The sequence below is a fragment of the Amphibalanus amphitrite genome, unplaced genomic scaffold, assembly GCF_019059575.1.
Source record: "Amphibalanus amphitrite isolate SeventyFive unplaced genomic scaffold, NRLGWU_Aamphi_draft 000546F_arrow, whole genome shotgun sequence".
Taxonomy (NCBI): Eukaryota; Metazoa; Arthropoda; class Thecostraca; order Balanomorpha; family Balanidae; genus Amphibalanus; species Amphibalanus amphitrite.
Genome location: NW_024882040.1, coordinates 108,728 through 120,357, shown reverse-complemented (window position 1 = coordinate 120,357; position 11,630 = coordinate 108,728).

The window sequence follows — 11,630 nt, the reverse complement described above, 5'->3', positions numbered from 1 at the left end:
TTGAGCCGGCTCAAAAATCAGCTCAGCTCATGAGCCGGCTCAACATTTTGCCAAATTGTTGAGCTGTGAGCTGAGCCGGCTCAGTAATGCATTGAGCTGAGCTGCTGTCTGAGCTGAGCTGAATGAGCTTGAGCTGAGCTGAGCTGAATGAGCTTGAGCTGAGCTGAGCTGAGCTGAGCTGAGCGAGCTGAGCTGAGCTGAGCTGAGCTGATTGAGCTGAGCTGAGCTGATTGAGCTGAGCTGAGCTGATTGAGCTGAGCTGAGCTGAGGTGAGCGAGCTGAGCTGAATGTCCATGAAGACAGCAACGCATTCGTATTCGCTTTCAAAAACGTATTCGGCGACCCCTGCGATTTCGCTCAAATTCACACAGGACATTCCAATGGGGGCCCTAATCACACACGTGCAATATCTAAGCGGCATAATTATCCGTTTATGAGTTAGAGGTGTAAATCCAAAATACCCGATTTCCGGCGACCCCTGCGATTTCGCTCAAATTCTCACAGGACATTCCAATAGGGGCCCTCATCACACACGTGCAATATCTAAGCGGCATAATTATCCGTTTACGAGTTAGAGGTGGAAATCCAAAATACTCGATTTCCGGCGACCCTTGCGATTTCGCTCAAATTCACATAGGACTTTCCAATGGGGGCCCTAATCACACCCGTGCAATATCTAAGCGGCATAATTATCCGTTTATGAGTTAGAGGCGAAAATCCAAAATACCCGATTTCCGGCGACCCCTGCGATTTCGTTCAACTTCACACAGGACATTCCAATGGGGGCCCTCATCACACACGTGCAATATCTAGGCGGCATAATTATTCGTTTATGAATTAGAGGTGGAATTCCAAAATTCCCGATTTCCGGCGACCCCTGCGATTTCACTCAAACTCACACAGGATATCCCAAGGAGAGCCCTTATCACACACGTGCAATATTTAAACGGCATAATTATCCGTTTATGAGTTAGAGGTGCAATTCGAAAATACCCGGTTTCCGGCGACCCCTGCGATTTCGCTCAACTTCACACAGGACATTCCATTGGGGGCAATCATCACACACCGTCAATATATAAGCGGCATAATGATCCGTTTATGAGTTAGAGGCGTGCATCATTTCCGGCGACCCCTGCGATTTCGCTCAAACTCACACGGGACATCACTATGAGGGCCCTCATAAAACAAGTGCAATATCTAAGCGGCATAATTATCCGTTTATGAGTTAGAGGTGTAAATCCGAACTACCCGATTTCTGGCGACCCCTGCGATTTCGCTCAAATTCACACAGAATATCCCTGTGTGGGCCCTCATCACACACCGCCAATATATAAGCGGCATAATGATCCATTTATGGGTTAGAGGCGTAAAATACCCGATTTCCGGCGACCCCTGCGATTTCGCTCAAATTCACACAGGACATCCCCTATGAGGGCCCTCATAACACAAATGCAATATATAAGCGGCATAATTATCCGTTTATGAGTTAGAGGTGCAAATCCAAAATACCCGAGCTCCGACGACCCCTGTGATTTCGCTCAAATTTACACAGCACATTCCAATGGGGGCCCCCATCACACACGTGCAATATCTAAGCGGCATAATTATCCGTTTTTGAGTTAGAGGTGCAAATCCAAAATACCCGAGTTCCGGTGACCCTTGTGATTTCGCTCAAATTTACACAGGACATTCCAATGGGGGCCTTTATCAAACACGTGCAATTTCTAAGCGGCATAACTATCCGTTTATGAGTTGGAGGTGCAAAACAAAAAAAAAACGATGTCCAGCGACCCCTGCGATTTCGCTCAAATTCACACAGGACATCCCTATGGGGGCCCTCATCACACAGAAGAAATATTTATGCGGCATAATGATCCGTTTATGAGTTAGAGGTGCAAATTCAAAATACCCGATTTCCGGCGACCCCTGCGATTTCGCTCAAATTCACACAGGACATCCCCATGACGGCCCTCATAACACAAGTGCTCCCCCTCGCCGGCCGAGGGGGGGCGGGTGCCGCCCCCCATAGGTTTTTTCGCGATAGCTCCGAACACGTTGGCGATAGAGAGCTGAAACTTGGCATTCCTGACCTTTGATTCAAGCCGGATCTTTTGACACCAACCGCATTTTCAGGTCAGGTCAGGTCACTGACCTATGACGTCATAAGTGAACCTCTGCACGGTCTTCAAATGTCGCAACTTCGCAACGCCTTCACTGCCAGAGGAGCTTTCACAGGGAAATGAAACTTGCAGGATCTAGTATCCATTACGAGTCTCACAACTTGTATATCTCGGATTTTTCCTAAAGGTCATATGAGGTCAGGTCATTTTCGTGCTCACACAGGATATCCCAAGGAGAGCCCTCATCACACACGTGCAATATTTAAGCGGCATAATTATCCGTTTATGAGTTAGAGGTGCAATTCGAAAATACCCGATTTCCGGCGACCCCCGCGATTTCGCTCAACTCCATACAGGACATTCCAATGGGGGCAGTCATCATACACCGTCAATATATAAGCGGCATAATGATCCGTTTATGAGTTAGAGGCGTGCATCCAAAATACCCGATTTCCGGCGACCCCTGCGATTTCGCTCAAATTCTCACAGGACATTCCAATAGGGGCCCTCATCACACACGTGCAATATCTGAGCGGCATAATTATCCGTTTATGAGTTAGCGGTGCAAATTAAAAATACCCGATTTCCGGCGACCCCTGCGATTTCGCTTAAATTCACACAGGACATTCTAATAGGGGCCCTCATTACACACGTGCAATATCTAAGCGGCATAATTATCCGTTTACGAGTTAGAGGTGGAAATCCAAAAAACTCGATTTCCGGCGACCCTTGCGATTTCGCTCAAATTCACATAGGACTTTCCAATGGGGGCCCTAATCACACCCGTGCAATATCTAAGCGGTATAATTATCCGTTTATGAGTTAGAGGCGTAAATCCAAAATACCCTATTTCCGGCGACCCCTGCGATTTCGCTCAACTTCACACAGGACATTCCAATGGGGGCCTCATCACACACGTGCAATATCTAGGCGGCATAATTATTCGTTTATGAGTTAGAGGTGGAATTCCAAAATTCACGATTTCCAGCAACCCCTGCCATTTCACTCAAACTCAAACAGGACATTCTTATGGGGGCCCTCATTACACACGTGCAATATCTAAGCGACATGATTATCCGTTTATGAGTTAGAGGTGCAAATCCAAAATACCCGAGCTCCGGCGACCCCTACGATTTCGCTCAAATTCACACAGGATATCCCTATGAGGGCCCTCATCACACACGTGCAATATCTAAGCGGCATAATTATCCGTTTATGAGTTAGAGTTGCAAAACCAAAATACCAGATTTCCGACGACACCTGCGATTTCTATCTACCGATCTATTCTATTTATCTTCTATCTACCCGATTGTCCTGTCCTGTCCTGTGATGTCCTGTGTGAATTTAAGCGAAATCGCAGGGGTCGCCGGAAATCTGGTGTTCTGGATTTACACCTCTAACTCATAAACGGATAATTATGCCGCTTAGATATTGCACATGTGTGATGACGGCCCTCATAGGGATATCCTGTGTGAATTTGAGCGAAATCGCAGGGGTCGACGTAAATCGGGTACCTTCCCAGTAAACATGCCGACGTCGGCCCAACGTCGGTTCAACCTCGGCCCGACATCGGCTGGACGTCGAATATGCCCGCATGTTCCGACGTCCAGCCGAAGTCCAGCCGACGTCGGGCCGACGTCGGGCCGAGGTCGTTTGCCGAGGTTGACGAGATCGTTCGTCGTTGGACCGACGGGGCCGACGTCGGCATGTTTATTGGGACAACGCGCCAAAAATATCAACCGGCGGCGGGATTCGAGCCCCCCAGTCGCCGACGTCGGCATGTTTACTGGGACAACACGCCAAAAGCATCACCCGGCGACGGGATTCGAACCCCGCGTCACTTGAACGCGAGGTCAGTGCGCTAACCACTACACCACACAGGCAGATACCGAAGTTCGTTTGGTTTGTTGGGTTATGCCTTTTCGGTCTGACAAGACCATTTCAGAGCCGGAAGGATGATAGGATGGAGACATTGGTCTTCTTGGCGAACACCCTGGGTCCAGTTCATATAGAGTCCCTGGTCCCATTGCTGTTACGTGACACTTGTTGGAAAGGGCGACCCCACAATGGATTCATATAGCCACTCTTAGACTTACACACCTGCACCAACGTTTCCCAAAGTGTCCCTTTGATAAGTGGCACTTTGGCAAAGTGACACTTGCCGACTGGCCTTTCTACATGAACTGGGCCCGGCCCTGGTGAGTTGCCGGGGCTGAGCCTGACCAAAGGATAGGCCGAGCAGCCCCAAGCACTCACCGCACCCGGCTACGGGCGAGCTCGGCTTACGGGCAATCCCAAATGGGATAAAGTTTCCCGTCCAGTCCGGATCAGGGGGTTGCGGCGTGGAGGAAGATTTGAGTTTCCTGAGGATATTTTGAATACAGAAGCTCTTTATGAAACATGAAACATGTAGTTTATATTATTTTAACGGTCAAAACAGCGGCCGATGTCGGTCCGACGTCGCCCCGACGTCGGCCCGACGTCGGCTGGACCTCAGCAATTGATCTCGGTCCGACGTCGGCCCGACGTCGGCTGGACCTCGGCTGGACGTCGGAACATGCGGGCATATCCGACATCCAGCCGACGTCGTGCCGAGGTTGGACCGACGTCGGGCCGACGTCGGCATGCCGATGCCGAGTTGCCGACGTCACCCCGACGTCGGCCGACGTCGGGCCGACGTCGGCATGTTTACTGGGTTTGATTTACACCTTACCTTTAACTCACAAACGAATAATTATGCCGCTTACAAATTGCACGTGTTTGATGAGGGCCCCCATTGGAATGTCCTGTGTAAATTTGAGCGAAATCACAAGGGTCACCGGAACTCTGGTAATTTGCAGAGCTGGGCGCGTTCCTCGATTTTCGGTAGTGCGTTAGCGTTCCTGCGTTCCTCCGGCCGCGGTTAGTGCGTTCCTGGAATAGCGTTCCTCAATTTTTTTTTCGCTTGGTGCGTTAGCGTTCCTGCCTTCCTGCGTTCCTCCCTAAAAAATAATGCCGAACCACGCGGCGCGGGCCCAACCAAACACGGGGCGAATCGATCACAGAATATATGAATCACAGAATAATAGAATACGACGCGGGGCCGAAAAGCAACTCGACATCTCTTTTCCGAATCGAATATCTGAAATACGTTTTACCAATATCATCCGTAGGGTTTTCAACAAAAATACGACCTGCTTAAAAACAATAGTTCAGTTGAAAGATGTATCTAAGTAAAAGTTATCATATTTACTTTACACATGTTATGCCTGAAACCGAATCGAATAGTAAACATCACCACTAAATCTAAACAAGCCTTCCTCGATTCGACCGACAAGTGGCGCCTCTACCGGCAAACACACGTACATACTCGAGATTCAAACATTTGACACAGAGGTCTTTGGCAGCAATATCCAACAACTCATCTACCTATCTGGGGGTTCTGAGTTCTTGTTACATCGGACAAATTCTAGTTCGGGCACATTTTTTTTATTTTTTTTCATGGTAAAGCAGTGTTCGCACTTCACAAAATGAGGAACGCTTCAAAATTTCGGGCGGTGCGTTCCTCTTACTTGCGTTCCTTTGAAAAGCTTTGCGTTCCTGCGTTCTTGCGTTCCTAAAAAGGCGTTGCGTACGTACGCAAGAACGCAGGAACGCACTAAAGGAACGCACTTGCCCAGCTCTGGTATTTTGGATTTGCACCTCTAACTCAAAAACGGATAATTATGCCGCTTAGATATTGCATTTGTGTTATGAGGGCCCTCATAGGGATGTCCTGTGTGAATTTGAGCGAAATCGCAGGGGTCGCCAGAAATCGGGTATTTTGGATTTACACTTCTATCTCATAAACGGATAATTATGCCGCTTAGATATTGCACTTGTGTGATGAGGGCCCTTATAGGGATATCCTGTGTGAATTTGAGCGAAATCGCAGGGGTCGCCGGAAATCGGGTATTTTGGATTTCCACCTTTACCTCACAAACGGATAATTATGCCGCTTAGAGATTTCGTGTGTGATAAGGGCCCCCATTGGAATGTGTTGTGTAAATTTGAGCGAAATCACAGGGATTTCCGGTAAACGGATTATTATGCCGCTTAGATATTGCATTCGTGTTATGAGGGCCCTAATAGGGATGTCCTGTGTGAATTTGAGCGAAATCGCAGGGGTCGCCGGAAATCAGGTATTTTGGATTTACGCCTCTAACTCATAAACGGATCATTATGCCGCTTAAATATTGCACTTGTGTGATGAGGGCCCTCATAGGGATATCCTGTGTGAATTTGAGCGAAATCGCAGGGGTCGCCGGAAATCGGGTATTTTGGATTTCCACCTTTAACTCACAAACGGATAATTATGCCGCTTAGAGATTTCGTGTGTGATTAGGGCCCCCATTGGAATGTGCTGTGTAAATTTGAGCGAAATCACAGGGGTCGCCGGACCTCGGGTATTTTGGATTTGCACCTCTAACTCATAAACGGATAATTATGCCGCATAGATATTGCATTTGTGTTATGAGGGCCCTCATAGAGATGTCCTGTGTGAATTTGAGCGAAATCGCAGGGGTCGCCGGAAATCGGGTATTTTACGCCTCTATAACCCATAAATGGATCAATATGCCGCTTATATATTGACGGTGTGTGATGAGGGCCCTCACAGGGATATTCTGTGTGAATTTGAGCGAAATCGCAGGGGTCGCCAGAAATCGGGTATTTTGGATTTACACCTCTAACTCATAAACGGATAATTATGCCGCTTAGATATTGCATTCGTGTTATGAGGGCCCTGATAGGGATGTCCTGTGTGAATTTGAGCGAAATCGCAGGGGTCGCCGGAAATCGGGTATTTTGGATTTACGCCTCTAACTCATAAACGGATCATTATGCCGCTTATATATCGACGGTGTGTGATGAGGGCTCTCATAGGGATATTCTGTGTGAATTTGAGCGAAATCGCAGGGGTCGCCAGAAATCAGGTATTTTGGATTTACACCTCTAACTCATAAACGGATAATTATGCCGCTTAGATATAGCACTTGTGTTATGAGGGCCCTCATAGGGATGTCCTGTGTGAGTTTGAGCGAAATCGCAGGGGTCGCCGGAAATTGGGTATTTTGGATGCACACCTCTAACTCATAAACGGATCATTATGCCGCTTATATATTGACGGTGTGATGAGGGCTCTCATAAGGATATTCTGTGTGAGTTTGAGCGAAATCGCAGGGGTCGCCGGAAATTGGGTATTTTGGATGCACGCCTCTAACTCATAAACGGATCATTATGCTGCTTATATATTGACGGTGTGTGATGTTTGCCCCCATTGGAATGTCCTGTGTGAAGTTGAGCGAAATCGCAGGGGTCGCCGGAAATCGTGAATTTTGGAATTCCACCTGTAACTCATAAACGAATAATTATGCCGCCTAGATATTGCACGTGTGTGATGAGGGCCCCCATTGGAATGTCCTGTGTCAAGTTGAGCGAAATCGCAGGGGTCGCCGGAAATCGGGTATTTTGGATTTACGCCTCTAACTCATAAACGGATAATTATGCCGCTTAGATATTGCACGGGTGTGATTAGGGCCCCCATAAGAAAGTCCTATGTGAATTTGAGCGAAATCGCAAGGGTCGCCGGAAATCGAGTTTTTTGGATTTCCACCTCTAACTCGTAAACGGATAATTATGCCGCTTAGATATTGCACGTGTGTAATGAGGGCCCCCATTAGAATGTCCTGTGTGAATTTAAGCGAAATCGCAGGGGTCGCCGGAAATCGGGTGTTTTTAATTTGCACCTCTAACTCAAACGGATAATTATGCCGCTGAGATATTGCACGTGTGTGATGAGGGCCCCTATTGGAATGTCCTGTAAGAATTTGAGCGAAATCGCAGGGGTCGCCGGAAATCGGGTATTTTGGATGCACGCCTCTAACTTATAAACGGATCATTATGCTGCTTATATATTGACGGTGTGTGATGTTTGCCCCCATTGGAATGTCCTGTGTGAAGTTGAGCGAAATCGCAGGGGTCGCCGGAAATCGGGTATTTTCGAATTGCACCTCTAACTCATAAACGCATAATTATGCCGCTTAAATATTGCACGTGTGTGATAAGGGCTCTCCTTGGGATATCCTGTGTGAGTTTGAGTGAAATGGCAGGGGTCGCTGGAAATCGTGAATTTTGGAATTCCACCTCTAACTCATAAACGAATAATTATGCCGCCTAGATATTGCACGTGTGTGATGAGGCCCCCATTGGAATGTCCTGTGTGAAGTTGAGCGAAATCGCAGGGGTCGCCGGAAATCGGGTATTTTGGATTTACGCCTCTAACTCATAAACGGATAATTATACCGCTTAGATATTGCACGGGTGTGATTAGGGCCCCCATTGGAAAGTCCTATGTGAATTTGAGCGAAATCGTAAGGGTCGCCGGAAATCGAGTTTTTTTGATTTCCACCTCTAACTCGTAAACGGATAATTATGCCGCTTAGATATTGCACGTGTGTAATGAGGGCCCCCATTAGAATGTCATGTGTGAATTTAAGCGAAATCGCAGGGGTCGCCGGAAATCGGGTGTTTTTAATTTGCACCGCTAACTCATAAACGGATAATTATGCCGCTCAGATATTGCACGTGTGTGATGAGGGCCCCTTTTGGAATGTCCTGTGAGAATTTGAGCGAAATCGCAGGGGTCGCCGGAAATCGGGTATTTTGGATGCACGCCTCTAACTCATAAACGGATCATTATGCCGCTTATATATTGACGGTGTATGATGACTGCCCCCATTGGAATGTCCTGTATGGAGTTGAGCGAAATCGCAGGGGTCGCCGGAAATCGGGTATTTTCGAATTGCACCTCTAACTCATAAACGGATAATTATGCCGCTTAAATATTGCACGTGTGTGATGAGGGCTCTCCTTGGGATATCCTGTGTGAGCACGAAAATGACCTGACCTCATATGACCTTTAGGAAAAATCCGAGATATACAAGTTGTGAGACTCGTAATGGATACTAGATCCTGCAAGTTTCATTTCCCTGTGAAAGCTCCTCTGGCAGTGAAGGCGTTGCGAAGTTGCGACATTTGAAGACCGTGCAGAGGTTCACTTATGACGTCATAGTTCAGTGACCTGACCTGACCTGAAAATGCGGTTGGTGTCAAAAGATCCGGCTTGAATCAAAGGTCAGGTATGCCAAGTTTCAGCTCTCTATCGCCAACGTGTTCGGAGCTATCGCGAAAAAACCTATGGGGGGCGGCACCCGCCCCCCCTCGGCCGGCGAGGGGGAGCACTTGTGTTATGAGGGCCGTCATTGGGATGTCCTGTGTGAATTTGAGCGAAATCGCAGGGGTCGCCGGAAATCGGGTATTTTGAATTTGCACCTCTAACTCATAAACGGATCATTATGCCGCATAAATATTTCTTCTGTGTGATGAGGGCCCCCATAGGGATGTCCTGTGTGAATTTGAGCGAAATTGCAGGGGTCGCTGGACATCGTTTTTTTTGTTTTGCACCTCCAACTCATAAACGAATAGTTATGCCGCTTAGAAATTGCACGTGTTTGATAAAGGCCCCCATTGGAATGTCCTGTGTAAATTTGAGCGAAATCACAAGGGTCACCGGAACTCGGGTATTTTGGATTTGCACCTCTAACTCAAAAACGGATAATTATGCCGCTTAGATATTGCACGTGTGTGATGGGGGCCCCCATTGGAATGTGCTGTGTAAATTTGAGCGAAATCACAGGGGTCGCCGGAGCTCGGGTATTTTGGATTTGCACCTCTAACTCATAAACGGATAATTATGCCGCTTAGATATTGCACTTGTTTTATGAGGGCCCTCATAGGGATGTCCCGTGTGAGTTTGAGCGAAATCGCAGGGGTCGCCGGAAATGATGCACGCCTCTAACTCATAAACGGATCATTATGCCGCTTATATATTGACGGTGTGTGATGATTGCCCCCATTGGAATGTCCTGTGTGAAGTTGAGCGAAATCGCAGAGGTCGCCGGAAACCGGGTATTTTCGAATTGCACCTGTAACTCATAAACGGATAATTATGCCGCTTATATATTGACGGTGTGTGATGATTGCCCCCATTGGAATGTCCTGTGTGAAGTTGAGCGAAATCGCAGAGGTCGCCGGAAACCGGGTATTTTCGAATTGCACCTGTAACTCATAAACGGATAATTATGCCGTTTAAATATTGCACGTGTGTGATAAGGGCTCTCCTTGGGATATCCTGTGTGAGTTTGAGTGAAATCGCAGGGGTCGCCGGAAATCGGGAATTTTGGAATTCCACCTCTAATTCATAAACGAATAATTATGCCGCCTAGATATTGCACGTGTGTGATGAGGGCCCCCATTGGAATGTCCTGTGTGAAGTTGAACGAAATCGCAGGGGTCGCCGGAAATCGGGTATTTTGGATTTTCGCTTCTAACTCATAAACGGATAATTATGCCGCTTAGATATTGCACGGGTGTGATTAGGGCCCCCATTGGAAAGTCCTATGTGAATTTGAGCGAAATCGCAAGGGTCGCCGGAAATCGAGTATTTTGGATTTCCACCTCTAACTCGTAAACGGATAATTATGCCGCTTAGATATTGCACGTGTGTGATGAGGGCCCCTATTGGAATGTCCTGTGAGAATTTGAGCGAAATCGCAGGGGTCGCCGGAAATCGGGTATTTTGGATTTACACCTCTAACTCATAAACGGATAATTATGCCGCTTAGATATTGCACGTGTGTGATTAGGGCCCCCATTGGAATGTCCTGTGTGAATTTGAGCGAAATCGCAGGGGTCGCCGAATACGTTTTTGAAAGCGAATACGAATGCGTTGCTGTCTTCATGGACATCTGAGCTGAGCTGATTTACCTGAGCTGAGCTGATCCAGTTCTAATTCTTTTCAGTTCATGCTTGGAAATTACCTCAGGCTTTGATGCTTCAGCTATGAGCTAGCTATGGAGTGAGCAATTACACTGCCTTCGTGATCGCACTTAAAAATATCAAAACTCTAAAGAAATCAATAGTAATCACTAATCAAGCTTAATTCTTTCATCCATATTGCATGGAAATTGGAAGACCAGTGTTATCTCCCGAACTAATGGTCCGATTTGGAAAATTCAAACGCCAATCGAAAGATCTCATCACGAACAAATAAAAATATGTACTTAATTTAAAGTTTGAGGTCAAGGTCAAGGTCAGGTCAAGGGTACAAATTGCAAGTTTCTACAGTATCGGCCTTGCACCGTAGTTGCCGAGGAATGGAGTCATGGACTGAGACTGATTGCCCAAAACGTGTTCTTAGGCTACCAAGACAATATTCGTTGCATACAATATCATTCAGAGGTCAAGGTCAAGGTCAGGTCAGGTTAGATCACCAAAAAACAAAATATAGAAAAGGGCATGTGCGACACATGTTTTATGGGTCATTTTATTCATAGAATTCAATAGGCACACTCAATAAGTGATATGGACCACATCTGGATGAATTTCAGGTCGAGGTCAGGTCAAGGTCAGGTCAAGTGAGGTCAAATTTTG